This window comes from Pygocentrus nattereri, chromosome 15, assembly GCF_015220715.1.
Source record: "Pygocentrus nattereri isolate fPygNat1 chromosome 15, fPygNat1.pri, whole genome shotgun sequence".
In the NCBI taxonomy this organism is placed as follows: Eukaryota; Metazoa; Chordata; class Actinopteri; order Characiformes; family Serrasalmidae; genus Pygocentrus; species Pygocentrus nattereri.
In genome coordinates, this window is record NC_051225.1 from 9827650 (window position 1) to 9849567 (window position 21918).

General features: G+C 44.5%; 26 non-coding genes across 26 annotated transcripts; all 26 read left to right on the top strand.

Moving 5' to 3' along the window:
* The first annotated feature begins 4431 nt into the window (after positions 1-4431).
* trnai-uau lies at positions 4432-4524 on the top strand. Its single transcript is given in 2 exon segments — positions 4432-4469; positions 4489-4524. It is a non-coding gene; the product is annotated as a tRNA-Ile (tRNA).
* Positions 4525-5661: 1137 nt separating this feature from the next.
* On the top strand, positions 5662-5754 carry trnai-uau. The gene is given in 2 exon segments: positions 5662-5699; positions 5719-5754. It is a non-coding gene; the product is annotated as a tRNA-Ile (tRNA).
* A 609-nt stretch (positions 5755-6363) lies between these two features.
* Positions 6364-6456, top strand: trnai-uau. The gene is given in 2 exon segments: positions 6364-6401; positions 6421-6456. It is a non-coding gene; the product is annotated as a tRNA-Ile (tRNA).
* A 610-nt stretch (positions 6457-7066) lies between these two features.
* Positions 7067-7159, top strand: trnai-uau. Its single transcript is given in 2 exon segments — positions 7067-7104; positions 7124-7159. It is a non-coding gene; the product is annotated as a tRNA-Ile (tRNA).
* Positions 7160-7613: 454 nt separating this feature from the next.
* trnai-uau lies at positions 7614-7706 on the top strand. Its single transcript is given in 2 exon segments — positions 7614-7651; positions 7671-7706. It is a non-coding gene; the product is annotated as a tRNA-Ile (tRNA).
* Positions 7707-8316: 610 nt separating this feature from the next.
* On the top strand, positions 8317-8409 carry trnai-uau. The gene is given in 2 exon segments: positions 8317-8354; positions 8374-8409. It is a non-coding gene; the product is annotated as a tRNA-Ile (tRNA).
* A 749-nt stretch (positions 8410-9158) lies between these two features.
* On the top strand, positions 9159-9251 carry trnai-uau. The gene is given in 2 exon segments: positions 9159-9196; positions 9216-9251. It is a non-coding gene; the product is annotated as a tRNA-Ile (tRNA).
* A 610-nt stretch (positions 9252-9861) lies between these two features.
* On the top strand, positions 9862-9954 carry trnai-uau. Its single transcript is given in 2 exon segments — positions 9862-9899; positions 9919-9954. It is a non-coding gene; the product is annotated as a tRNA-Ile (tRNA).
* A 454-nt stretch (positions 9955-10408) lies between these two features.
* trnai-uau lies at positions 10409-10501 on the top strand. The gene is given in 2 exon segments: positions 10409-10446; positions 10466-10501. It is a non-coding gene; the product is annotated as a tRNA-Ile (tRNA).
* Positions 10502-11111: 610 nt separating this feature from the next.
* On the top strand, positions 11112-11204 carry trnai-uau. Its single transcript is given in 2 exon segments — positions 11112-11149; positions 11169-11204. It is a non-coding gene; the product is annotated as a tRNA-Ile (tRNA).
* Positions 11205-11814: 610 nt separating this feature from the next.
* Positions 11815-11907, top strand: trnai-uau. Its single transcript is given in 2 exon segments — positions 11815-11852; positions 11872-11907. It is a non-coding gene; the product is annotated as a tRNA-Ile (tRNA).
* Positions 11908-12517: 610 nt separating this feature from the next.
* On the top strand, positions 12518-12610 carry trnai-uau. Its single transcript is given in 2 exon segments — positions 12518-12555; positions 12575-12610. It is a non-coding gene; the product is annotated as a tRNA-Ile (tRNA).
* Positions 12611-13083: 473 nt separating this feature from the next.
* trnai-uau lies at positions 13084-13176 on the top strand. Its single transcript is given in 2 exon segments — positions 13084-13121; positions 13141-13176. It is a non-coding gene; the product is annotated as a tRNA-Ile (tRNA).
* Positions 13177-13788: 612 nt separating this feature from the next.
* trnai-uau lies at positions 13789-13881 on the top strand. The gene is given in 2 exon segments: positions 13789-13826; positions 13846-13881. It is a non-coding gene; the product is annotated as a tRNA-Ile (tRNA).
* A 472-nt stretch (positions 13882-14353) lies between these two features.
* Positions 14354-14446, top strand: trnai-uau. Its single transcript is given in 2 exon segments — positions 14354-14391; positions 14411-14446. It is a non-coding gene; the product is annotated as a tRNA-Ile (tRNA).
* Positions 14447-14919: 473 nt separating this feature from the next.
* trnai-uau lies at positions 14920-15012 on the top strand. Its single transcript is given in 2 exon segments — positions 14920-14957; positions 14977-15012. It is a non-coding gene; the product is annotated as a tRNA-Ile (tRNA).
* A 610-nt stretch (positions 15013-15622) lies between these two features.
* Positions 15623-15715, top strand: trnai-uau. Its single transcript is given in 2 exon segments — positions 15623-15660; positions 15680-15715. It is a non-coding gene; the product is annotated as a tRNA-Ile (tRNA).
* A 472-nt stretch (positions 15716-16187) lies between these two features.
* Positions 16188-16280, top strand: trnai-uau. Its single transcript is given in 2 exon segments — positions 16188-16225; positions 16245-16280. It is a non-coding gene; the product is annotated as a tRNA-Ile (tRNA).
* A 610-nt stretch (positions 16281-16890) lies between these two features.
* trnai-uau lies at positions 16891-16983 on the top strand. Its single transcript is given in 2 exon segments — positions 16891-16928; positions 16948-16983. It is a non-coding gene; the product is annotated as a tRNA-Ile (tRNA).
* Positions 16984-17455: 472 nt separating this feature from the next.
* On the top strand, positions 17456-17548 carry trnai-uau. Its single transcript is given in 2 exon segments — positions 17456-17493; positions 17513-17548. It is a non-coding gene; the product is annotated as a tRNA-Ile (tRNA).
* A 610-nt stretch (positions 17549-18158) lies between these two features.
* On the top strand, positions 18159-18251 carry trnai-uau. Its single transcript is given in 2 exon segments — positions 18159-18196; positions 18216-18251. It is a non-coding gene; the product is annotated as a tRNA-Ile (tRNA).
* A 473-nt stretch (positions 18252-18724) lies between these two features.
* On the top strand, positions 18725-18817 carry trnai-uau. Its single transcript is given in 2 exon segments — positions 18725-18762; positions 18782-18817. It is a non-coding gene; the product is annotated as a tRNA-Ile (tRNA).
* Positions 18818-19406: 589 nt separating this feature from the next.
* trnai-uau lies at positions 19407-19499 on the top strand. Its single transcript is given in 2 exon segments — positions 19407-19444; positions 19464-19499. It is a non-coding gene; the product is annotated as a tRNA-Ile (tRNA).
* A 472-nt stretch (positions 19500-19971) lies between these two features.
* Positions 19972-20064, top strand: trnai-uau. The gene is given in 2 exon segments: positions 19972-20009; positions 20029-20064. It is a non-coding gene; the product is annotated as a tRNA-Ile (tRNA).
* A 610-nt stretch (positions 20065-20674) lies between these two features.
* trnai-uau lies at positions 20675-20767 on the top strand. Its single transcript is given in 2 exon segments — positions 20675-20712; positions 20732-20767. It is a non-coding gene; the product is annotated as a tRNA-Ile (tRNA).
* Positions 20768-21240: 473 nt separating this feature from the next.
* trnai-uau lies at positions 21241-21333 on the top strand. The gene is given in 2 exon segments: positions 21241-21278; positions 21298-21333. It is a non-coding gene; the product is annotated as a tRNA-Ile (tRNA).
* Positions 21334-21918: the final 585 nt, after the last annotated feature.

Genomic DNA, 21918 nt, shown 5'->3' on the forward strand with positions numbered 1-21918 from the left:
TTGAGATTCAGCCTGGGTTTTAAACTGGGTTCCTGCTTCACTGGTACACTTAAAGATTATTCCGATAACAACACAAGGGTTTTTCTTGTGCAGTATGCAGAATTAGAATATTTTACCATGGCTTTTAACGCAGCTCAAGCAATCAGACTTTAGGACTGGAAGTATCTGACATATAAAAGGTCAATAAAAGACTATGCTTCCAAATACTGTAAAGAAACAAATACCAACTTAATATACAAATACTTTTCGAATGATTCAGGCCAGCCCCGTTCTAGGTGAATTGGCTATGTGAAGTGTAACGGGGAGCGAGGAGGCGGACGCACGCGCTGAGATAAGCGAGATTTATTAGGGGCAAATCCAGGATCGTAGTCAGAACATTCCAGGGTCAGTGAGCCGACACGTACAGACTTAGGGTAAGACATCACAAGAATCAACACAAACGAAGATCAGGTACAAAGACACGATACAAAGGTACAAAGACTGGCAAACGGAAGGGGCAAACACAGGGCTTAAATACACGGAACAATGAGGGACAGGTGATAACAATCAGGGGCGGAGTTACAAGACCAAAACATGAGCACATGGACAGGACTGGGAGGAGCCAACCGTGACATGAAGTAAGTAATTTTATTTCTGAAGCACATTTAAATAACACGTGTTGACCAAAACGCTGTACAAAGTGCTGTATGCAACAAGCATTTCCATGTACTACCAGCGTTCAACCGTTCTAATGCGCAGACATATAGAATTACATACCTACAAATAAAGTTTCATTTGAACTTATGAATAATATACTTATGAAATATGCAGACTTTTTAAAGGGGAGTTTCAGGAATTTTACACAATTCAATTGTTAAGATGTAAGTCGCTCAAATTGGTTTCATTTGAAATGAGAAACCTAGCAAATCAGTTTTGTTGACAGTAGTGGCGATATGAACAGTGTGTGAAGAGTTTAAAAGTTCCCACACAGAAAGCTACTGCATGAAATGGTTATGAATATACTGCCTGATGCCTGAGACCATGTTTTACAATAGTTTTGAGAAGGCCTAATATGTATTAATATAAAAAAAAATAAGATCCATTCATGAAAGCATTACGTTACATATTGCTGTCCAAAGAAAATAATGTATCTCCAAAATGGCAGCATTACAGTAGATGGCTAAAATGGTCTTTACTTTTAATGTGAGTTAATTAATAAAATAATCTCTTTGACAGTGACGAAATAAAACTCAGAGGACATGCAGGTGAAATCGCTATATTTGTATAGTAGACATAGGGGTGGGCGATATGGCAAAAATATTACATCTTGATACTTCAAGACATACACAATATGTATCACAATATTTAGTTTTTCTGAGATTTAATAAATTGGAGCAGACAAATCAGAACCTGTTGTGCCGCATGTAAAAATACTATAATTATGAACTATATATCTACAACTACAAAGATTTTAATTCAGTGTTTTACAAACTACAATGCATTGAATCCACCTACCTCACCTTGTAACGAAACGCAGTTAATTTATCACATTATAATAAAATATTGTCATATTTCCCACCCCTGTGTGGACATTGCAACCTCTGGTTCCCATCACCACCACTGTAAAGAAATCCAAGTCAGTATGTTTCTCTACAAGTGCCCATTTTACATCAAACCACTCTGAATGACATTGTTTGCATTTCTATGACTGAATTATGCAGAAATATCATTGTAATTCTCATTTAAAGGCTTTCTAATTTCCTTATTTTATTCTCTTATTTTGTTGTTGCTTAGTTATGTCCATCTGTATTGTTTGGCCTTTTTTAAAACTGAAAAATAAATTAATCATCGAATATCAAGTAATCATTAGATTGCTCAATTAGTAATATAATTGATCATGACAGCCCAAGGGATGCATCCTTGCACACCCAATTCACTACTGCGTCTATACTGTACAGCACAAAGAATCTGTGATTGTAAAAAATTGTGAAATACTGGCCATAATTCAAATCGTAACCTGAAGGTTGACAGTCATTATATGTAACTGAACTACAAAATGCTAACTAATAAGCAAAAAACAGGTTTGGATTTATAATTTATTTATAACATAACCATAATTTCTGGTTTGGGTCATAATATTAATTACACTGAAGCACAGATTAGTGACCTATATGTTTTATGTATTGTTTACTTTCAGTGATTTTTGTGTATAACATTCTATGTGCATAAAGATTCCAAGAATATTTTATACAAATCTGAAAATGTTGAAAATAAAGAATAAAGCAAGAGAAATCTCATTTGCATCTAGATTACTTGACTGTATAAATGTACTTCATGGCAAAAACATGAATAAAGATAAAATTGTTTGAACCTGTCGCTCTGCATGTAACCTGCTACACATCCCTACAAAAATAGTCATATTATGCCCTCTGGTGGAAATTTGTAATATATGTAATGGATGCAAGATGATCAGCTTTGGTGGACCTTTTCATATTCTGAAATCCCTGCCGTTCACATTGTTTCCAGTGACCTTGTTCTTTCCATATTATGCCTGTTTGTCTGGAGTATTAGCGGCTGTATATCTGTCCATAGAGGAGCACACTTAAGGATGATGAACTCTTTAGCATGGAAGCACGGTGGCAAGCAGCAGAGCAGTTGGTAAGCCCATATTGTGGAAACAGAGGAAAACTGCACTGCGAACCTGCGTCAGTGAGTAGATGGAAGCTGGTTGGGAGGTTCAGTGGCCAGCACAGGCCCTTGGTCAAATGTAGTGTGGACAGCAGTTGGCACATCGTGCTCACTGATATCTCTACTGCAACCAGGCATGCTCACGCACATTGAGAGGGGCACATCAAATGGCTGGAAAGTGACCATTGTCCAGCTCAGGTCATTCATCTGGGGCAGAGGCAGGTTCCCAACATACACAAGTGGCACTCAAATTGGCGCCAATGTGCTAAACACCTTGTTTACGGAAGGGAAAGAGTTCTGAAAGCAGCTCCAGTGGCGCAAGCGGTCAGCCTGCTGGTCAGCGGCAGTGCTCGTCAAGCTATGCCGAGGTTGTGAGATCGAGCCTCACCTGGAGTACGGATTTTAAGCCATAGCGGTTGTTCTCTTTGGACATCTACATACCACTCTACTGAAGTCTGCCTACACCATCTACTGTAGATCAAGCAGACTCATAATCTTCAAGACTTTGGTTATCATCAGCGAGTGTGCTGGAGATTTTCTAATCTGACCTCTAATTTCCAGGAGGAGGGTTGGGCAGCCAAAATACAGCCGATTTTGGGGCAGTCATGGGCTAGAGATTAGGGAACCAGCCTCGTGACTGGAAGGTTGCCGCTTCGATCCCCAGAGCCCACAGCACATGACTGAGGTGTCCTTGAGCAAGACACCTTACCCCCAACTGCTCCCCGGGCGCTGAGGATTGGGCTGCCCACCACTCCGGGCAAGTGTGCTCACTGCCCCTTAGTGTGTGTGTGTGTGCTCACTAGTGTGTATGTGGTGGTTCACTTCACGGATGGGTTAAATGCAGAGGTGAAATTTCCCTGTTGTGGGGACTAATAAGGGTCACTTAATCTTAGGCCACTTCCTCCATTTGAGTGAAAACATGACTGTAAAACACCAGAGGGCGGGAATGGGGGAGAATGGATGAAAAATGTACTTGGAATAGTCTCTAACCACTTGTCCAAGACTTTCTTTCAATTTTGGAAAGTAGAAACATATATTTCACTTTAAAAATGGTACTTGTATGTGTCCTTCTTCTACAGAAAAGGGGTTTTGGGCAGCAGGACGCTGGCATTGCTGCTATTGAGTACTGATTGTTTGGCGAGGGGAGCAGCTAATTGGCTGATGGTGCTCACTGACGTCTGCGGCGCCGTTTTAAAGCTCCTATACCTCGAGTTTAAAATCGTTTAAAATATAAATGCAATGGTAAAATGTTTTATGCTGTTTTTTCACTCAGGAAATCAATATATTCTTTTAAATGATCCATCTTTAAGCATTTGTAAACTATGATTTTACTAAAATTATCCGTCTCATTAAACTTGGACTCGAGCGGGAGCGCCCTCTAGCGCTTCAGAAACCCAGAAGACATTCCAGAGAGATTCTCCTCTCTGGTCATAACCGATTCAGTAAAGACAGTAAAACACGTTTTTAAAAACTTTGTAAATATTGTTTGTAAAGCGGTTTAAACAGTGTACTCGAGTGTACTGACTTGATTTGTTGCTGTAATGATAACAGTGAAAGCTGAAGTCTAGATTTCCCGCTCCATTATTATTTTCGCGTCCAAAACCGCGCACTAACACACTAAGTAGTATACGAAAAACAACGCATATACCATGAGAAGTGCACTCATTAGTGTAGTAGGTAAAGTACAGAAGTGAATGATTTGGGATCTCACCCTGTAGATGTGCTAAACACCTTGTTTACGGAAGGGAAAGCCTTCTTAAAGCGGCTCCAGTGGCGCAATCGGTCAGCGCGCGGTGCTTATACAGCAGTGCTCGTCAAGCCATGCCGAGGTTGTGAGTTCGAGCTTCACCTGGAGTACAGATTTTAAGCCATAGTGGTTGTTCTCTCTGGACACCTCAAGACCACCCCACTGAAGTCTGCACACACCATCTGTACTGCAGATCAAGCAGACTCATAATCTTCAAGACTTTGCTTATCATCAGCGAGCGTGCTGGAGATTTTCTAATCTGACCTCTAATTTTCAGGAGGAGGGTTGGGCAGCCAAAATACAGCCGATTTAGGCCACTTCCAACTTCCGCCGTTAGATTTAAAACATGACTGTAAAACACCAGAGGGTGGGAATGGGGGAGAATGGATGAAAAATGTACTTGGAATAGTCTCTAATCACTTGTTCAAGACTTTCTTTCAATTTTGGAAAGTAGAAACATGTATTTCAATTTTAAAAATGGTACTTGTATGTGTCCTTCTTCTACAGAAAAGGGGTTTTGGGCAGCAGGACGCTGGCATTGCTGCTATTGAGTACTGATTGGTTGAGAGGGGAGCAGCTAGTTGGCTGATGGTGCTCACTGACGTCTGCGGCGCCGTTTTAAAGCTCCTATACCTCGAGTTTGAAATCATTTACAATATAAAAGCAATGGTAAAATGTTTTATGCTGTTTTGTCACTCAGGAAATCAATATATTCTTTTAAATGATCCATCTTTAAGCATTTGTAAACTATGATTTTACTCAAATGATCCATCTCATTAAACTTGGATTCGCACGGGAGCGCCCTCTACGTCAAGACCACCCCACTGAAGTCTGCCCACACTATCTACTGTAGATCAAGCAGACTCAAAATCTTCAAGACTTTGGTTATCATCCGCAAGTGTGCTGGAGATTTTCTAATCTGTACTTGGAATAGTCTCTAACCACTTGTCCAAGACTTTCTTTCAATTTTGGAAAGTAGAAACACATATTTCACTTTAAAAATGGTACTTGTATGTGTCCTTCTTCTACAGAAAAGGGGTTTTGGGCAGCAGGACGCTGGCATTGCTGCTATTGAGTACTGATTGGTTGGCGAAGGGAGCAGCTAATTGGCTGATTGGCTCATGTATATACCATGAGAAGTGCACTCATTAATGTAGTAGGTAAAGTACAGAAGTGTATGGTTAGGGATCTCGCCCTGGAGATGTGCTAAGCACCTTGTTTACGGAAGGGAAAGCCCATTGAAGGCAGCTCCAGTGGCGCAATCGGTCAGCGCGCGGTGTTTATAAAGCAGTGCTCGTCAAGCCATGCCGAGGTTGTGAGTTCGAGCCTCACCTGGAGTTCAGATTTTAAGCCATAGTGGTTGTTCTCTGTGGACACCTCAAGACCACCCCACTGAAGTCTGCCCACACCCTCTACTGTAGATCAAGCAGACTCATAATCTTCAAGACTTTGCTTATCATCAGCGAGTGTGCTGGAGATTTTCTAATCTGACCTCTAATTTTCAGGAGGAGGGTTGGGCAGCCAAAATACAGCCGATTTTGGCCACTTCCAACTTCCGCCGTTAGATTTAAAACATGACTGTAAAACACCAGAGGGTGGGAATGGGGGAGAATGGATGAAAAATGTACTTGGAATAGTCTCTAACCACTTATGCAAGACTTTCTCTCAATTTTGGAAAGTAGAAACATATATTTCACTTTAAAAATGGTACTTGTATGTGTCCTTCTTCTACAGAAAAGGGGTTTTGGGCAGCAGGACGCTGGCATTGCTGCTATTGAGTACTGATTGGTTGGCGAGGGGAGCAGCTAATTGGCTGATTGGCTCATGTATATACCATGAGAAGTGCACTCATTAATGTAGTAGGTAAAGTACAGAAGTGTATGGTTAGGGATCTCGCCCTGGAGATGTGCTAAGCACCTTGTTTACGGAAGGGAAAGCCTTTGAAGGCAGCTCCAGTGGCGCAATCGGTCAGCGCGCGGTACTTATAAAGCAGTGCTCGTCAAGCCATGCCGAGGTTGTGAGTTCGAGCCTCACCTGGAGTACAGATTTTAAGCCATAGTGGTTGTTCTCTCTGGACACCTCAAGACCACCCCACTGAAGTCTGCCCACACCATCTACTGTAGATCAAGCAGACTCATAACCCTGAAGACTTTGCTTATCATCAGCGAGCGTGCTGGAGATTTTCTAATCTGACCTCTAATTTTCAGGAGGAGGGTTGGGCAGCCAAAATACAGCCGATTTTGCCCACTTCCAACTTCTGCCGTTAGATTTAAAACATGACTGTAAAACACCAGAGGGTGGGAATGGGGGAGAATGGATGAAAAATGTACTTGGAATAGTCTCTAACCACTTATGCAAGACTTTCTGTCAATTTTGGAAAGTAGAAACATATATTTCACTTTAAAAATGGTACTTGTATGTGTCCTTCTTCTACAGAAAAGGGGTTTTGGGCAGCAGGACGCTGGCATTGCTGCTATTGAGTACTGATTGGTTGGCGAGGGGAGCAGCTAATTGGCTGATTGGCTCATGTATATACCAAGAGAAGTGCACTCATTAATGTAGTAGGTAAAGTACAGAAGTGTATGGTTAGGGATCTCGCCCTAGAGATGTGCTAAGCACCTTGTTTACGGAATGGAAAGTCTTCTGAAGGCAGCTCCAGTGGCGCAATCGGTCAGCGCGCGGTACTTATAAAGCAGTGCTCGTCAAGCCATGCCGAGGTTGTGAGTTCGAGCCTCACCTGGAGCAAAGATTTTAAGCCATAGTGGATGTTCTCTCTGGACACGTCAGGCCCACACCCTGTACTGTAGATCAAGCAGACTCAAAATCTTCAAGACTTTGGTTATCATCCGCAAGTGTGCTGGAGATTTTCTAATCTGTACTTGGAATAGTCTCTAACCACTTATCCAAGACTTTCTTTCAATTTTGGAAAGTAGAAACACATATTTCACTTTACAAAATGGTACTTGTATGTGTCCTTCCACAGAAAAGGGGTTTTGGGCAGCAGGACGCTGGCATTGCTGCTATTGAGTACTGATTGGTTGGCGAGGGGAGCAGCTAATTGGCTGATTGGCTCATGTATATACCATGAGAAGTGCACTCATTAATGTAGTAGGTAAAGTACAGAAGTGTATGGTTAGGGATCTCGCCCTAGAGATGTGCTAAGCACCTTGTTTACGGAAGGGAAAGCCTTTTGAAGGCAGCTCCAGTGGCGCAATCGGTCAGCGCGCGGTACTTATAAAGCAGTGCTCCTCAAGCCATGCCGAGGTTGTGAGTTCGAGCCTCACCTGGAGTACAGATTTTAAGCCATAGTGGTTGTTCTCTCTGGACACCTCAAGACCACCCCACTGAAGTCTGCCCACACCATCTGCTGCAGATCAAGCAGACTCATAATCCTCAAGACTTTGCTTATCATCAGCGAGCGTGCTGGAGATTTTCTAATCTGACCTCTAATTTTCAGGAGGAGGGTTGGGCAGCCAAAATACAGCCGATTTTGCCCACTTCCAACTTCTGCCGTTAGATTTAAAACATGACTGTAAAACACCAGAGGGTGGGAATGGGGGAGAATGGATGAAAAATGTACTTGGAATAGTCTCTAACCACTTATGCAAGACTTTCTGTCAATTTTGGAAAGTAGAAACATATATTTCACTTTAAAAATGGTACTTGTATGTGTCCTTCTTCTACAGAAAAGGGGTTTTGGGCAGCAGGACGCTGGCATTGCTGCTATTGAGTACTGATTGGTTGGCGAGGGGAGCAGCTAATTGGCTGATTGGCTCATGTATATACCAAGAGAAGTGCACTCATTAATGTAGTAGGTAAAGTACAGAAGTGTATGGTTAGGGATCTCGCCCTCGAGAAGTGCTAAGCACCTTGTTTACGGAATGGAAAGTCTTCTGAAGGCAGCTCCAGTGGCGCAATCGGTCAGCGCGCGGTACTTATAAAGCAGTGCTCGTCAAGCCATGCCGAGGTTGTGAGCTCGAGCCTCACCTGGAGCAAAGATTTTAAGCCATAGTGGATGTTCTCTCTGGACACGTCAGGCCCACACCCTGTACTGTAGATCAAGCAGACTCAAAATCTTCAAGACTTTGGTTATCATCCGCAAGTGTGCTGGAGATTTTCTAATCTGTACTTGGAATAGTCTCTAACCACTTATCCAAGACTTTCTTTCAATTTTGGAAAGTAGAAACACATATTTCACTTTACAAAATGGTACTTGTATGTGTCCTTCCACAGAAAAGGGGTTTTGGGCAGCAGGACGCTGGCATTGCTGCTATTGAGTACTGATTGGTTGGCGAGGGGAGCAGCTAATTGGCTGATTGGCTCATGTATATACCATGAGAAGTGCACTCATTAATCCATCCATCCATCCATCCATTTTCTAAGCCGCTTCTCCGTCAGGGTCGCGGGGGGGAGCTGGAGCCTATCCCAGCAGTCTTCGGGCGGAAGGCAGGATACACCCTGGACAGGTCGCCAGTCCATCGCAGGGCAGACACACAGACACAGACAGGCACTCACACACTCACACCTAGGGACAATTTAGCACACCCAATTGGCCTGACTGCATGTCTTTGGACTGTGGGAGGAAACCGGAGAACCCGGAGGAAACCCACGCAGACACGGGGAGAACATGCAAACTCCGCACTCATTAATGTAGTAGGTAAAGTACAGAAGTGTATGGTTAGGGATCTCGCCCTGGAGATGTGCTAAGCACCTTGTTTACGGAAGGGAAAGCATTTTGAAGGCAGCTCCAGTGGCGCAATCGGTCAGCGCGCGGTACTTATAAAGCAGTGCTCGTCAAGTCATGCCGAGGTTGTGAGTTCGAGCCTCACCTGGAGTACAGATTTTAAGCCATAGTGGTTGTTCTCTCTGGACACCTCAAGACCACCCCACTGAAGTCTGCCCACACCATCTACTGTAGATCAAGCAGACTCCTAATCCTCAAGACTTTGCTTATCATCAGCGAGCGTGCTGGAGATTTTCTAATCTGACCTCTAATTTTCAGGAGGAGGGTTGGGCAGCCAAAATACAGCCGATTTTGCCCACTTCCAACTTCTGCCGTTAGATTTAAAACATGACTGTAAAACACCAGAGGGTGGGAATGGGGGAGAATGGATGAAAAATGTACTTGGAATAGTCTCTAACCACTTATGCAAGACTTTCTGTCAATTTTGGAAAGTAGAAACATATATTTCACTTTAAAAATGGTACTTGTATGTGTCCTTCTTCTACAGAAAAGGGGTTTTGGGCAGCAGGACGCTGGCATTGCTGCTATTGAGTACTGATTGGTTGGCGAGGGGAGCAGCTAATTGGCTGATTGGCTCATGTATATACCAAGAGAAGTGCACTCATTAATGTAGTAGGTAAAGTACAGAAGTGTATGGTTAGGGATCTCGCCCTCGAGAAGTGCTAAGCACCTTGTTTACGGAATGGAAAGTCTTCTGAAGGCAGCTCCAGTGGCGCAATCGGTCAGCGCGCGGTACTTATAAAGCAGTGCTCGTCAAGCCATGCCGAGGTTGTGAGTTCGAGCCTCACCTGGAGCAAAGATTTTAAGCCATAGTGGATGTTCTCTCTGGACACGTCAGGCCCACACCCTGTACTGTAGATCAAGCAGACTCAAAATCTTCAAGACTTTGGTTATCATCCGCAAGTGTGCTGGAGATTTTCTAATCTGTACTTGGAATAGTCTCTAACCACTTATCCAAGACTTTCTTTCAATTTTGGAAAGTAGAAACACATATTTCACTTTACAAAATGGTACTTGTATGTGTCCTTCCACAGAAAAGGGGTTTTGGGCAGCAGGACGCTGGCATTGCTGCTATTGAGTACTGATTGGTTGGCGAGGGGAGCAGCTAATTGGCTGATTGGCTCATGTATATACCATGAGAAGTGCACTCATTAATGTAGTAGGTAAAGTACAGAAGTGTATGGTTAGGGATCTTGCCCTGGAGATGTGCTAAGCACCTTGTTTACGGAAGGGAAAGCATTTTGAAGGCAGCTCCAGTGGCGCAATCGGTCAGCGCGCGGTACTTATAAAGCAGTGCTCGTCAAGCCATGCCGAGGTTGTGAGTTCGAGCCTCACCTGGAGTACAGATTTTAAGCCATAGTGGTTGTTCTCTCTGGACACCTCAAGACCACCCCACTGAAGTCTGCCCACACCATCTACTGTAGATCAAGCAGACTCATAATCCTCAAGACTTTGCTTATCATCAGCGAGCGTGCTGGAGATTTTCTAATCTGACCTCTAATTTTCAGGAGGAGGGTTGGGCAGCCAAAATACAGCCGATTTTGCCCACTTCCAACTTCTGCCGTTAGATTTAAAACATGACTGTAAAACACCAGAGGGTGGGAATGGGGGAGAATGGATGAAAAATGTACTTGGAATAGTCTCTAACCACTTATGCAAGACTTTCTTTCAATTTTGGAAAGTAGAAACATATATTTCACTTTAAAAATGGTACTTGTATGTGTCCTTCTTCTACAGAAAAGGGGTTTTGGGCAGCAGGACGCTGGCATTGCTGCTATTGAGTACTGATTGGTTGGCGAGGGGAGCAGCTAATTGGCTGATTGGCTCATGTATATACCAAGAGAAGTGCACTCATTAATGTAGTAGGTAAAGTACAGAAGTGTATGGTTAGGGATCTCGCTCTCGAGAAGTGCTAAGCACCTTGTTTACGGAATGGAAAGTCTTCTGAAGGCAGCTCCAGTGGCGCAATCGGTCAGCGCGCGGTACTTATAAAGCAGTGCTAGTCAAGCCATGCCGAGGTTGTGAGTTCAAACCTCACCTGGAGCAAAGGTTTTAAGCCATAGTGGATGTTCTCTCTGGACACGTCAGGACCACCCCACTGAAGTCTGCCCACACCCTGTACTGTAGATCAAGCAGACTCATAATCCTCAAGACTTTGCTTATCATCAGCGAGCGTGCTGGGTATTTTCTAATCTGACCTCTAATTTTCAGGAGGAGGGTTGGGCAGCCAAAATACAGCCGATTTTGCCCACTTCCAACTTCTGCCGTTAGATTTAAAACATGACTGTAAAACACCAGAGGGTGGGAATGGGGGAGAATGGATGAAAAATGTACTTGGAATAGTCTCTAACCACTTATGCAAGACTTTCTGTCAATTTTGGAAAGTAGAAACATATATTTCACTTTAAAAATGGTACTTGTATGTGTCCTTCTTCTACAGAAAAGGGGTTTTGGGCAGCAGGACGCTGGCATTGCTGCTATTGAGTACTGATTGGTTGGCGAGGGGAGCAGCTAATTGGCTGATTGGCTCATGTATATACCAAGAGAAGTGCACTCATTAATGTAGTAGGTAAAGTACAGAAGTGTATGGTTAGGGATCTCGCTCTCGAGAAGTGCTAAGCACCTTGTTTACGGAATGGAAAGTCTTCTGAAGGCAGCTCCAGTGGCGCAATCGGTCAGCGCGCGGTACTTATAAAGCAGTGCTAGTCAAGCCATGCCGAGGTTGTGAGTTCGAGCCTCACCTGGAGTACAGATTTTAAGCCATAGTGGATGTTCTCTCTGGACACGTCAGGACCACCCCACTGAAGTCTGCCCACACCCTGTACTGTAGATCAAGCAGACTCATAATCTTCAAGACTTTGCTTATCATCAGCGAGTGTGCTGGAGATTTTCTAATCTGACCTCTAATTTTCAGGAGGAGGCTTGGGCAGCCAAAATACAGCCGATTTTGCCCACTTCCAACTTCCGCCGTTAGATTTAAAACATGACTGTAAAACACCAGAGGGTGGGAATGGGGGAGAATGGATGAAAAATGTACTTGGAATAGTCTCTAACCACTTATGCAAGACTTTCTGTCAATTTTGGAAAGTAGAAACATATATTTCACTTTAAAAATGGTACTTGTATGTGTCCTTCTTCTACAGAAAAGGGGTTTTGGGCAGCAGGACGCTGGCATTGCTGCTATTGAGTACTGATTGGTTGGCGAGGGGAGCAGCTAATTGGCTGATTGGCTCATGTATATACCAAGAGAAGTGCACTCATTAATGTAGTAGGTAAAGTACAGAAGTGTATGGTTAGGGATCTCGCCCTCGAGAAGTGCTAAGCACCTTGTTTACGGAATGGAAAGTCTTCTGAAGGCAGCTCCAGTGGCGCAATCGGTCAGCGCGCGGTACTTATAAAGCAGTGCTCGTCAAGCCATGCCGAGGTTGTGAGTTCGAGCCTCACCTGGAGCAAAGATTTTAAGCCATAGTGGATGTTCTCTCTGGACACGTCAGGACCACCCCACTGACGTCTGCCCACACCCTGTACTGTAGATCAAGCAGACTCAAAATCTTCAAGACTTTGGTTATCATCCGCAAGTGTGCTGGAGATTTTCTAATCTGTACTTGGAATAGTCTCTAACCACTTGTCCAAGACTTTCTTTCAATTTTGGAAAGTAGAAACATATATTTCACTTTACAAAATGGTACTTGTATGTGTCCTTCTACAGAAAAGGGGTTTTGGGCAGCAGGACGCTGGCATTGCTGCTATTGAGTACTGATTGGTTGGCGAGGGGAGCAGCTAATTGGCTGATTGGCTCATGTATATACCATGAGAAGTGCACTCATTAATGTAGTAGGTAAAGTACAGAAGTGTATGGTTAGGGATCTCGCCCTGGAGATGTGCTAAGCACCTTGTTTACGGAAGGGAAAGCCTTTTGAAGGCAGCTCCAGTGGCGCAATCGGTCAGCGCGCGGTACTTATAAAGCAGTGCTCGTCAAGCCGTGCCGAGGTTGTGAGTTCGAGCCTCACCTGGAGTACAGATTTTAAGCCATAGTGGTTGTTCTCTCTGGACACCTCAAGACCACCCCACTGAAGTCTGCCCTACACCATCTACTGTAGATCAAGCAGACTCATAATCCTCAAGACTTTGCTTATCATCAGCGAGCGTGCTGGAGATTTTCTAATCTGACCTCTAATTTTCAGGAGGAGGGCTTGGGCAGCCAAAATACAGCCGATTTTGCCCACTTCCAACTTCCGCCGTTAGATTTAAAACATGACTGTAAAACACCAGAGGGTGGGAATGGGGGAGAATGGATGAAAAATGTACTTGGAATAGTCTCTAACCACTTATGCAAGACTTTCTGTCAATTTTGGAAAGTAGAAACATATATTTCACTTTAAAAATGGTACTTGTATGTGTCCTTCTTCTACAGAAAAGGGGTTTTGGGCAGCAGGACGCTGGCATTGCTGCTATTGAGTACTGATTGGTTGGCGAGGGGAGCAGCTAATTGGCTGATTGGCTCATGTATATACCAAGAGAAGTGCACTCATTAATGTAGTAGGTAAAGTACAGAAGTGTATGGTTAGGGATCTCGCCCTCGAGAAGTGCTAAGCACCTTGTTTACGGAATGGAAAGCCTTCTGAAGGCAGCTCCAGTGGCGCAATCGGTCAGCGCGCGGTACTTATAAAGCAGTGCTCGTCAAGCCATGCCGAGGTTGTGAGTTCGAGCCTCACCTGGAGCAAAGATTTTAAGCCATAGTGGATGTTCTCTCTGGACACGTCAGGACCACCCCACTGAAGTCTGCCCACACCCTGTACTGTAGATCAAGCAGACTCAAAATCTTCAAGACTTTGGTTATCATCCGCAAGTGTGCTGGAGATTTTCTAATCTGTACTTGGAATAGTCTCTAACCACTTGTCCAAGACTTTCTTTCAATTTTGGAAAGTAGAAACATATATTTCACTTTAAAAATGGTACTTGTATGTGTCCTTCTACAGAAAAGGGGTTTTGGGCAGCAGGACGCTGGCATTGCTGCTATTGAGTACTGATTGGTTGGCGAGGGGAGCAGCTAATTGGCTGATTGGCTCATGTATATACCAAGAGAAGTGCACTCATTAATGTAGTAGGTAAAGTACAGAAGTGTATGGTTAGGGATCTCGCCCTGGAGATGTGCTAAGCACCTTGTTTACGGAAGGGCAAGCCTTCTGAAGGCAGCTCCAGTGGCGCAATCGGTCAGCGCGCGGTACTTATAAAGCAGTGCTCGTCAAGCCATGCCGAGGTTGTGAGTTCGAGCCTCACCTGGAGCAAAGATTTTAAGCCATAGTGGATGTTCTCTCTGGACACGTCAGGACCACCCCACTGAAGTCTGCCCACACCCTGTACTGTAGATCAAGCAGACTCAAAATCTTCAAGACTTTGGTTATCATCCGCAAGTGTGCTGGAGATTTTCTAATCTGTACTTGGAATAGTCTCTAACCACTTGTCCAAGACTTTCTTTCAATTTTGGAAAGTAGAAACATATATTTCACTTTACAAAATGGTACTTGTATGTGTCCTTCTACAGAAAAGGGGTTTTGGGCAGCAGGACGCTGGCATTGCTGCTATTGAGTACTGATTGGTTGGCGAGGGGAGCAGCTAATTGGCTGATTGGCTCATGTATATACCAAGAGAAGTGCACTCATTAATGTAGTAGGTAAAGTACAGAAGTGTATGGTTAGGGATCTCGCCCTGGAGATGTGCTAAGCACCTTGTTTACGGAAGGGAAAGCCTTTTGAAGGCAGCTCCAGTGGCGCAATCGGTCAGCGCGCGGTACTTATAAAGCAGTGCTCGTCAAGCCATGCCGAGGTTGTGAGTTCGAGCCTCACCTGGAGTACAGATTTTAAGCCATAGTGGTTGTTCTCTCTGGACACCTCAAGACCACCCCACTGAAGTCTGCACACACCATCTGCTGCAGATCAAGCAGACTCATAATCTTCAAGACTTTGCTTATCATCAGCGAGTGTGCTGGAGATTTTCTAATCTGACCTCTAATTTTCAGGAGGAGGCTTGGGCAGCCAAAATACAGCCGATTTTGCCCACTTCCAACTTCCGCCGTTAGATTTAAAACATGACTGTAAAACACCAGAGGGTGGGAATGGGGGAGAATGGATGAAAAATGTACTTGGAATAGTCTCTAACCACTTATGCAAGACTTTCTGTCAATTTTGGAAAGTAGAAACATATATTTCACTTTAAAAATGGTACTTGTATGTGTCCTTCTTCTACAGAAAAGGGGTTTTGGGCAGCAGGACGCTGGCATTGCTGCTATTGAGTACTGATTGGTTGGCGAGGGGAGCAGCTAATTGGCTGATTGGCTCATGTATATACCAAGAGAAGTGCACTCATTAATGTAGTAGGTAAAGTACAGAAGTGTATGGTTAGGGATCTCGCCCTCGAGAAGTGCTAAGCACCTTGTTTACGGAATGGAAAGTCTTCTGAAGGCAGCTCCAGTGGCGCAATCGGTCAGCGCGCGGTACTTATAAAGCAGTGCTCGTCAAGCCATGCCGAGGTTGTGAGTTCGAGCCTCACCTGGAGCAAAGATTTTAAGCCATAGTGGATGTTCTCTCTGGACACGTCAGGACCACCCCACTGAAGTCTGCCCACACCCTGTACTGTAGATCAAGCAGACTCAAAATCTTCAAGACTTTGGTTATCATCCGCAAGTGTGCTGGAGATTTTCTAATCTGTACTTGGAATAGTCTCTAACCACTTGTCCAAGACTTTCTTTCAATTTTGGAAAGTAGAAACATATATTTCACTTTAAAAATGGTACTTGTATGTGTCCTTCTACAGAAAAGGGGTTTTGGGCAGCAGGACGCTGGCATTGCTGCTATTGAGTACTGATTGGTTGGCGAGGGGAGCAGCTAATTGGCTGATTGGCTCATGTATATACCAAGAGAAGTGCACTCATTAATGTAGTAGGTAAAGTACAGAAGTGTATGGTTAGGGATTGCGCCCTGGAGATGTGCTAAGCACCTTGTTTACGGAAGGGCAAGCCTTCTGAAGGCAGCTCCAGTGGCGCAATCGGTCAGCGCGCGGTACTTATAAAGCAGTGCTCGTCAAGCCATGCCGAGGTTGTGAGTTCGAGCCTCACCTGGAGTACAGATTTTAAGCCATAGTGGTTGTTCTCTCTGGACACCTCAAGACCACCCCACTGAAGTCTGCACACACCATCTGCTGCAGATCAAGCAGACTCATAATCTTCAAGACTTTGCTTATCATCAGCGAGTGTGCTGGAGATTTTCTAATCTGACCTCTAATTTTCAGGAGGAGGCTTGGGCAGCCAAAATACAGCCGATTTTGCCCACTTCCAACTTCCGCCGTTAGATTTAAAACATGACTGTAAAACACCAGAGGGTGGGAATGGGGGAGAATGGATGAAAAATGTACTTGGAATAGTCTCTAACCACTTATGCAAGACTTTCTGTCAATTTTGGAAAGTAGAAACATATATTTCACTTTAAAAATGGTACTTGTATGTGTCCTTCTTCTACAGAAAAGGGGTTTTGGGCAGCAGGACGCTGGCATTGCTGCTATTGAGTACTGATTGGTTGGCGAGGGGAGCAGCTAATTGGCTGATTGGCTCATGTATATACCAAGAGAAGTGCACTCATTAATGTAGTAGGTAAAGTACAGAAGTGTATGGTTAGGGATCTCGCCCTCGAGAAGTGCTAAGCACCTTGTTTACGGAATGGAAAGTCTTCTGAAGGCAGCTCCAGTGGCGCAATCGGTCAGCGCGTGGTACTTATAAAGCAGTGCTCGTCAAGCCATGCCGAGGTTGTGAGTTCGAGCCTCACCTGGAGCAAAGATTTTAAGCCATAGTGGATGTTCTCTCTGGACACGTCAGGACCACCCCACTGAAGTCTGCCCACACCCTGTACTGTAGATCAAGCAGACTCAAAATCTTCAAGACTTTGGTTATCATCCGCAAGTGTGCTGGAGATTTTCTAATCTGTACTTGGAATAGTCTCTAACCACTTGTCCAAGACTTTCTTTCAATTTTGGAAAGTAGAAACATATATTTCACTTTAAAAATGGTACTTGTATGTGTCCTTCTACAGAAAAGGGGTTTTGGGCAGCAGGACGCTGGCATTGCTGCTATTGAGTACTGATTGGTTGGCGAGGGGAGCAGCTAATTGGCTGATTGGCTCATGTATATACCATGAGAAGTGCACTCATTAATGTAGTAGGTAAAGTACAGAAGTGTATGGTTAGGGATCTCGCCCTGGAGATGTGCTAAGCACCTTGTTTACGGAAGGGAAAGCCTTTTGAAGGCAGCTCCAGTGGCGCAATCGGTCAGCGCGCGGTACTTATAAAGCAGTGCTCGTCAAGCCATGCCGAGGTTGTGAGTTCGAGCCTCACCTGGAGTACAGATTTTAAGCCATAGTGGTTGTTCTCTCTGGACACCTCAAGACCACCCCACTGAAGTCTGCCCACACCATCTACTGTAGATCAAGCAGACTCATAACCCTGAAGACTTTGCTTATCATCAGCGAGCGTGCTGGAGATTTTCTAATCTGACCTCTAATTTTCAGGAGGAGGGTTGGGCAGCCAAAATACAGCCGATTTTGCCCACTTCCAACTTCCGCCGTTAGATTTAAAACATGACTGTAAAACACCAGAGGGTGGGAATGGGGGAGAATGGATGAAAAATGTACTTGGAATAGTCTCTAACCACTTATGCAAGACTTTCTGTCAATTTTGGAAAGTAGAAACATATATTTCACTTTAAAAATGGTACTTGTATGTGTCCTTCTTCTACAGAAAAGGGGTTTTGGGCAGCAGGACGCTGGCATTGCTGCTATTGAGTACTGATTGGTTGGCGAGGGGAGCAGCTAATTGGCTGATTGGCTCATGTATATACCAAGAGAAGTGCACTCATTAATGTAGTAGGTAAAGTACAGAAGTGTATGGTTAGGGATCTCGCCCTCGAGAAGTGCTAAGCACCTTGTTTACGGAATGGAAAGTCTTCTGAAGGCAGCTCCAGTGGCGCAATCGGTCAGCGCGCGGTACTTATAAAGCAGTGCTCGTCAAGCCATGCCGAGGTTGTGAGTTCGAGCCTCACCTGGAGCAAAGGTTTTAAGCCATAGTGGATGTTCTCTCTGGACACGTCAGGACCACCCCACTGAAGTCTGCCCACACCCTGTACTGTAGATCAAGAAGACTCAAAATCTTCAAGACTTTGGTTATCATCCGCAAGTGTGCTGGAGATTTTCTAATCTGTACTTGGAATAGTCTCTAACCACTTATCCAAGACTTTCTTTCAATTTTGGAAAGTAGAAACATATATTTCACTTTACAAAATGGTACTTGTATGTGTCCTTCTACAGAAAAGGGGTTTTGGGCAGCAGGACGCTGGCATTGCTGCTATTGAGTACTGATTGGTTGGCGAGGGGAGCAGCTAATTGGCTGATTGGCTCATGTATATACCATGAGAAGTGCACTCATTAATGTAGTAGGTAAAGTACAGAAGTGTATGGTTAGGGATCTCGCCCTGGAGATGTGCTAAGCACCTTGTTTACGGAAGGGAAAGCCTTTTGAAGGCAGCTCCAGTGGCGCAATCGGTCAGCGCGCGGTACTTATAAAGCAGTGCTCGTCAAGCCATGCCGAGGTTGTGAGTTCGAGCCTCACCTGGAGTACAGATTTTAAGCCATAGTGGTTGTTCTCTCTGGACACCTCAAGACCACCCCACTGAAGTCTGCACACACCATCTGCTGCAGATCAAGCAGGCTTATCATCAGCGAGTGTGCTGGAGATTTTCTAATCTGACCTCTAATTTTCAGGAGGAGGCTTGGGCAGCCAAAATACAGCCGATTTTGCCCACTTCCAACTTCCGCCGTTAGATTTAAAACATGACTGTAAAACACCAGAGGGTGGGAATGGGGGAGAATGGATGAAAAATGTACTTGGAATAGTCTCTAACCACTTATGCAAGACTTTCTGTCAATTTTGGAAAGTAGAAACATATATTTCACTTTAAAAATGGTACTTGTATGTGTCCTTCTTCTACAGAAAAGGGGTTTTGGGCAGCAGGACGCTGGCATTGCTGCTATTGAGTACTGATTGGTTGGCGAGGGGAGCAGCTAATTGGCTGATTGGCTCATGTATATACCAAGAGAAGTGCACTCATTAATGTAGTAGGTAAAGTACAGAAGTGTATGGTTAGGGATCTCGCCCTCGAGAAGTGCTAAGCACCTTGTTTACGGAATGGAAAGTCTTCTGAAGGCAGCTCCAGTGGCGCAATCGGTCAGCGCGCGGTACTTATAAAGCAGTGCTCGTCAAGCCATGCCGAGGTTGTGAGTTCGAGCCTCACCTGGAGCAAAGATTTTAAGCCATAGTGGATGTTCTCTCTGGACACGTCAGGACCACCCCACTGAAGTCTGCCCACACCCTGTACTGTAGATCAAGCAGACTCAAAATCTTCAAGACTTTGGTTATCATCCGCAAGTGTGCTGGAGATTTTCTAATCTGTACTTGGAATAGTCTCTAACCACTTGTCCAAGACTTTCTTTCAATTTTGGAAAGTAGAAACATATATTTCACTTTAAAAATGGTACTTGTATGTGTCCTTCTACAGAAAAGGGGTTTTGGGCAGCAGGACGCTGGCATTGCTGCTATTGAGTACTGATTGGTTGGCGAAGGGAGCAGCTAATTGGCTGATTGGCTCATGTATATACCATGAGAAGTGCACTCATTAATGTAGTAGGTAAAGTACAGAAGTGTATGGTTAGGGATCTCGCCCTGGAGATGTGCTAAGCACCTTGTTTACGAAAGGTAAAGCCTTTTGAAGGCAGCTCCAGTGGCGCAATCGGTCAGCGCGCGGTACTTATAAAGCAGTGCTCGTCAAGCCATGCCGAGGTTGTGAGTTCGAGCCTCACCTGGAGTACAGATTTTAAGCCATAGTGGTTGTTCTCTCTGGACACCTCAAGACCACCCCACTGAAGTCTGCCCACACCATCTACTGTAGATCAAGCAGACTCATAATCCTCAAGACTTTGCTTATCATCAGCGAGCGTGCTGGAGATTTTCTAATCTGACCTCTAATTTTCAGGAGGAGGGTTGGGCAGCCAAAATACAGCCGATTTTGCCCACTTCCAACTTCCGCCGTTAGATTTAAAACATGACTGTAAAACACCAGAGGGTGGGAATGGGGGAGAATGGATGAAAAATGTACTTGGAATAGTCTCTAACCACTTATGCAAGACTTTCTGTCAATTTTGGAAAGTAGAAACATATATTTCACTTTAAAAATGGTACTTGTATGTGTCCTTCTTCTACAGAAAAGGGGTTTTGGGCAGCAGGACGCTGGCATTGCTGCTATTGAGTACTGATTGGTTGGCGAGGGGAGCAGCTAATTGGCTGATTGGCTCATGTATATACCAAGAGAAGTGCACTCATTAATGTAGTAGGTAAAGTACAGAAGTGTATGGTTAGGGATCTCGCCCTCGAGAAGTGCTAAGCACCTTGTTTACGGAATGGAAAGTCTTCTGAAGGCAGCTCCAGTGGCGCAATCGGTCAGCGCGCGGTACTTATAAAGCAGTGCTCGTCAAGCCATGCCGAGGTTGTGAGTTCGAGCCTCACCTGGAGCAAAGATTTTAAGCCATAGTGGATGTTCTCTCTGGACACGTCAGGACCACCCCACTGACGTCTGCCCACACCCTGTACTGTAGATCAAGCAGACTCAAAATCTTCAAGACTTTGGTTATCATCCGCAAGTGTGCTGGAGATTTTCTAATCTGTACTTGGAATAGTCTCTAACCACTTGTCCAAGACTTTCTTTCAATTTTGGAAAGTAGAAACATATATTTCACTTTACAATATGGTACTTGTATGTGTCCTTCTACAGAAAAGGGGTTTTGGGCAGCAGGACGCTGGCATTGCTGCTATTGAGTACTGATTGGTTGGCGAGGGGAGCAGCTAATTGGCTGATTGGCTCATGTATATACCATGAGAAGTGCACTCATTAATGTAGTAGGTAAAGTACAGAAGTGTATGGTTAGGGATCTCGCCCTGGAGATGTGCTAAGCACCTTGTTTACGGAAGGGAAAGCCTTTTGAAGGCAGCTCCAGTGGCGCAATCGGTCAGCGCGCGGTACTTATAAAGCAGTGCTCGTCAAGCCATGCCGAGGTTGTGAGTTCGAGCCTCACCTGGAGTACAGATTTTAAGCCATAGTGGTTGTTCTCTCTGGACACCTCAAGACCACCCCACTGAAGTCTGCCCACACCATCTACTGTAGATCAAGCAGACTCGTAATCCTCAAGACTTTGCTTATCATCAGCGAGCGTGCTGGAGATTTTCTAATCTGACCTCTAATTTTCAGGAGGAGGGTTGGGCAGCCAAAATACAGCCGATTTTGCCCACTTCCAACTTCTGCCGTTAGATTTAAAACATGACTGTAAAACACCAGAGGGTGGGAATGGGGGAGAATGGATGAAAAATGTACTTGGAATAGTCTCTAACCACTTATGCAAGACTTTCTGTCAATTTTGGAAAGTAGAAACATATATTTCACTTTAAAAATGGTACTTGTATGTGTCCTTCTTCTACAGAAAAGGGGTTTTGGGCAGCAGGACGCTGGCATTGCTGCTATTGAGTACTGATTGGTTGGCGAGGGGAGCAGCTAATTGGCTGATTGGCTCATGTATATACCATGAGAAGTGCACTCATTAATGTAGTAGGTAAAGTACAGAAGTGTATGGTTAGGGATCTCGCCCTCGAGAAGTGCTAAGCACCTTGTTTA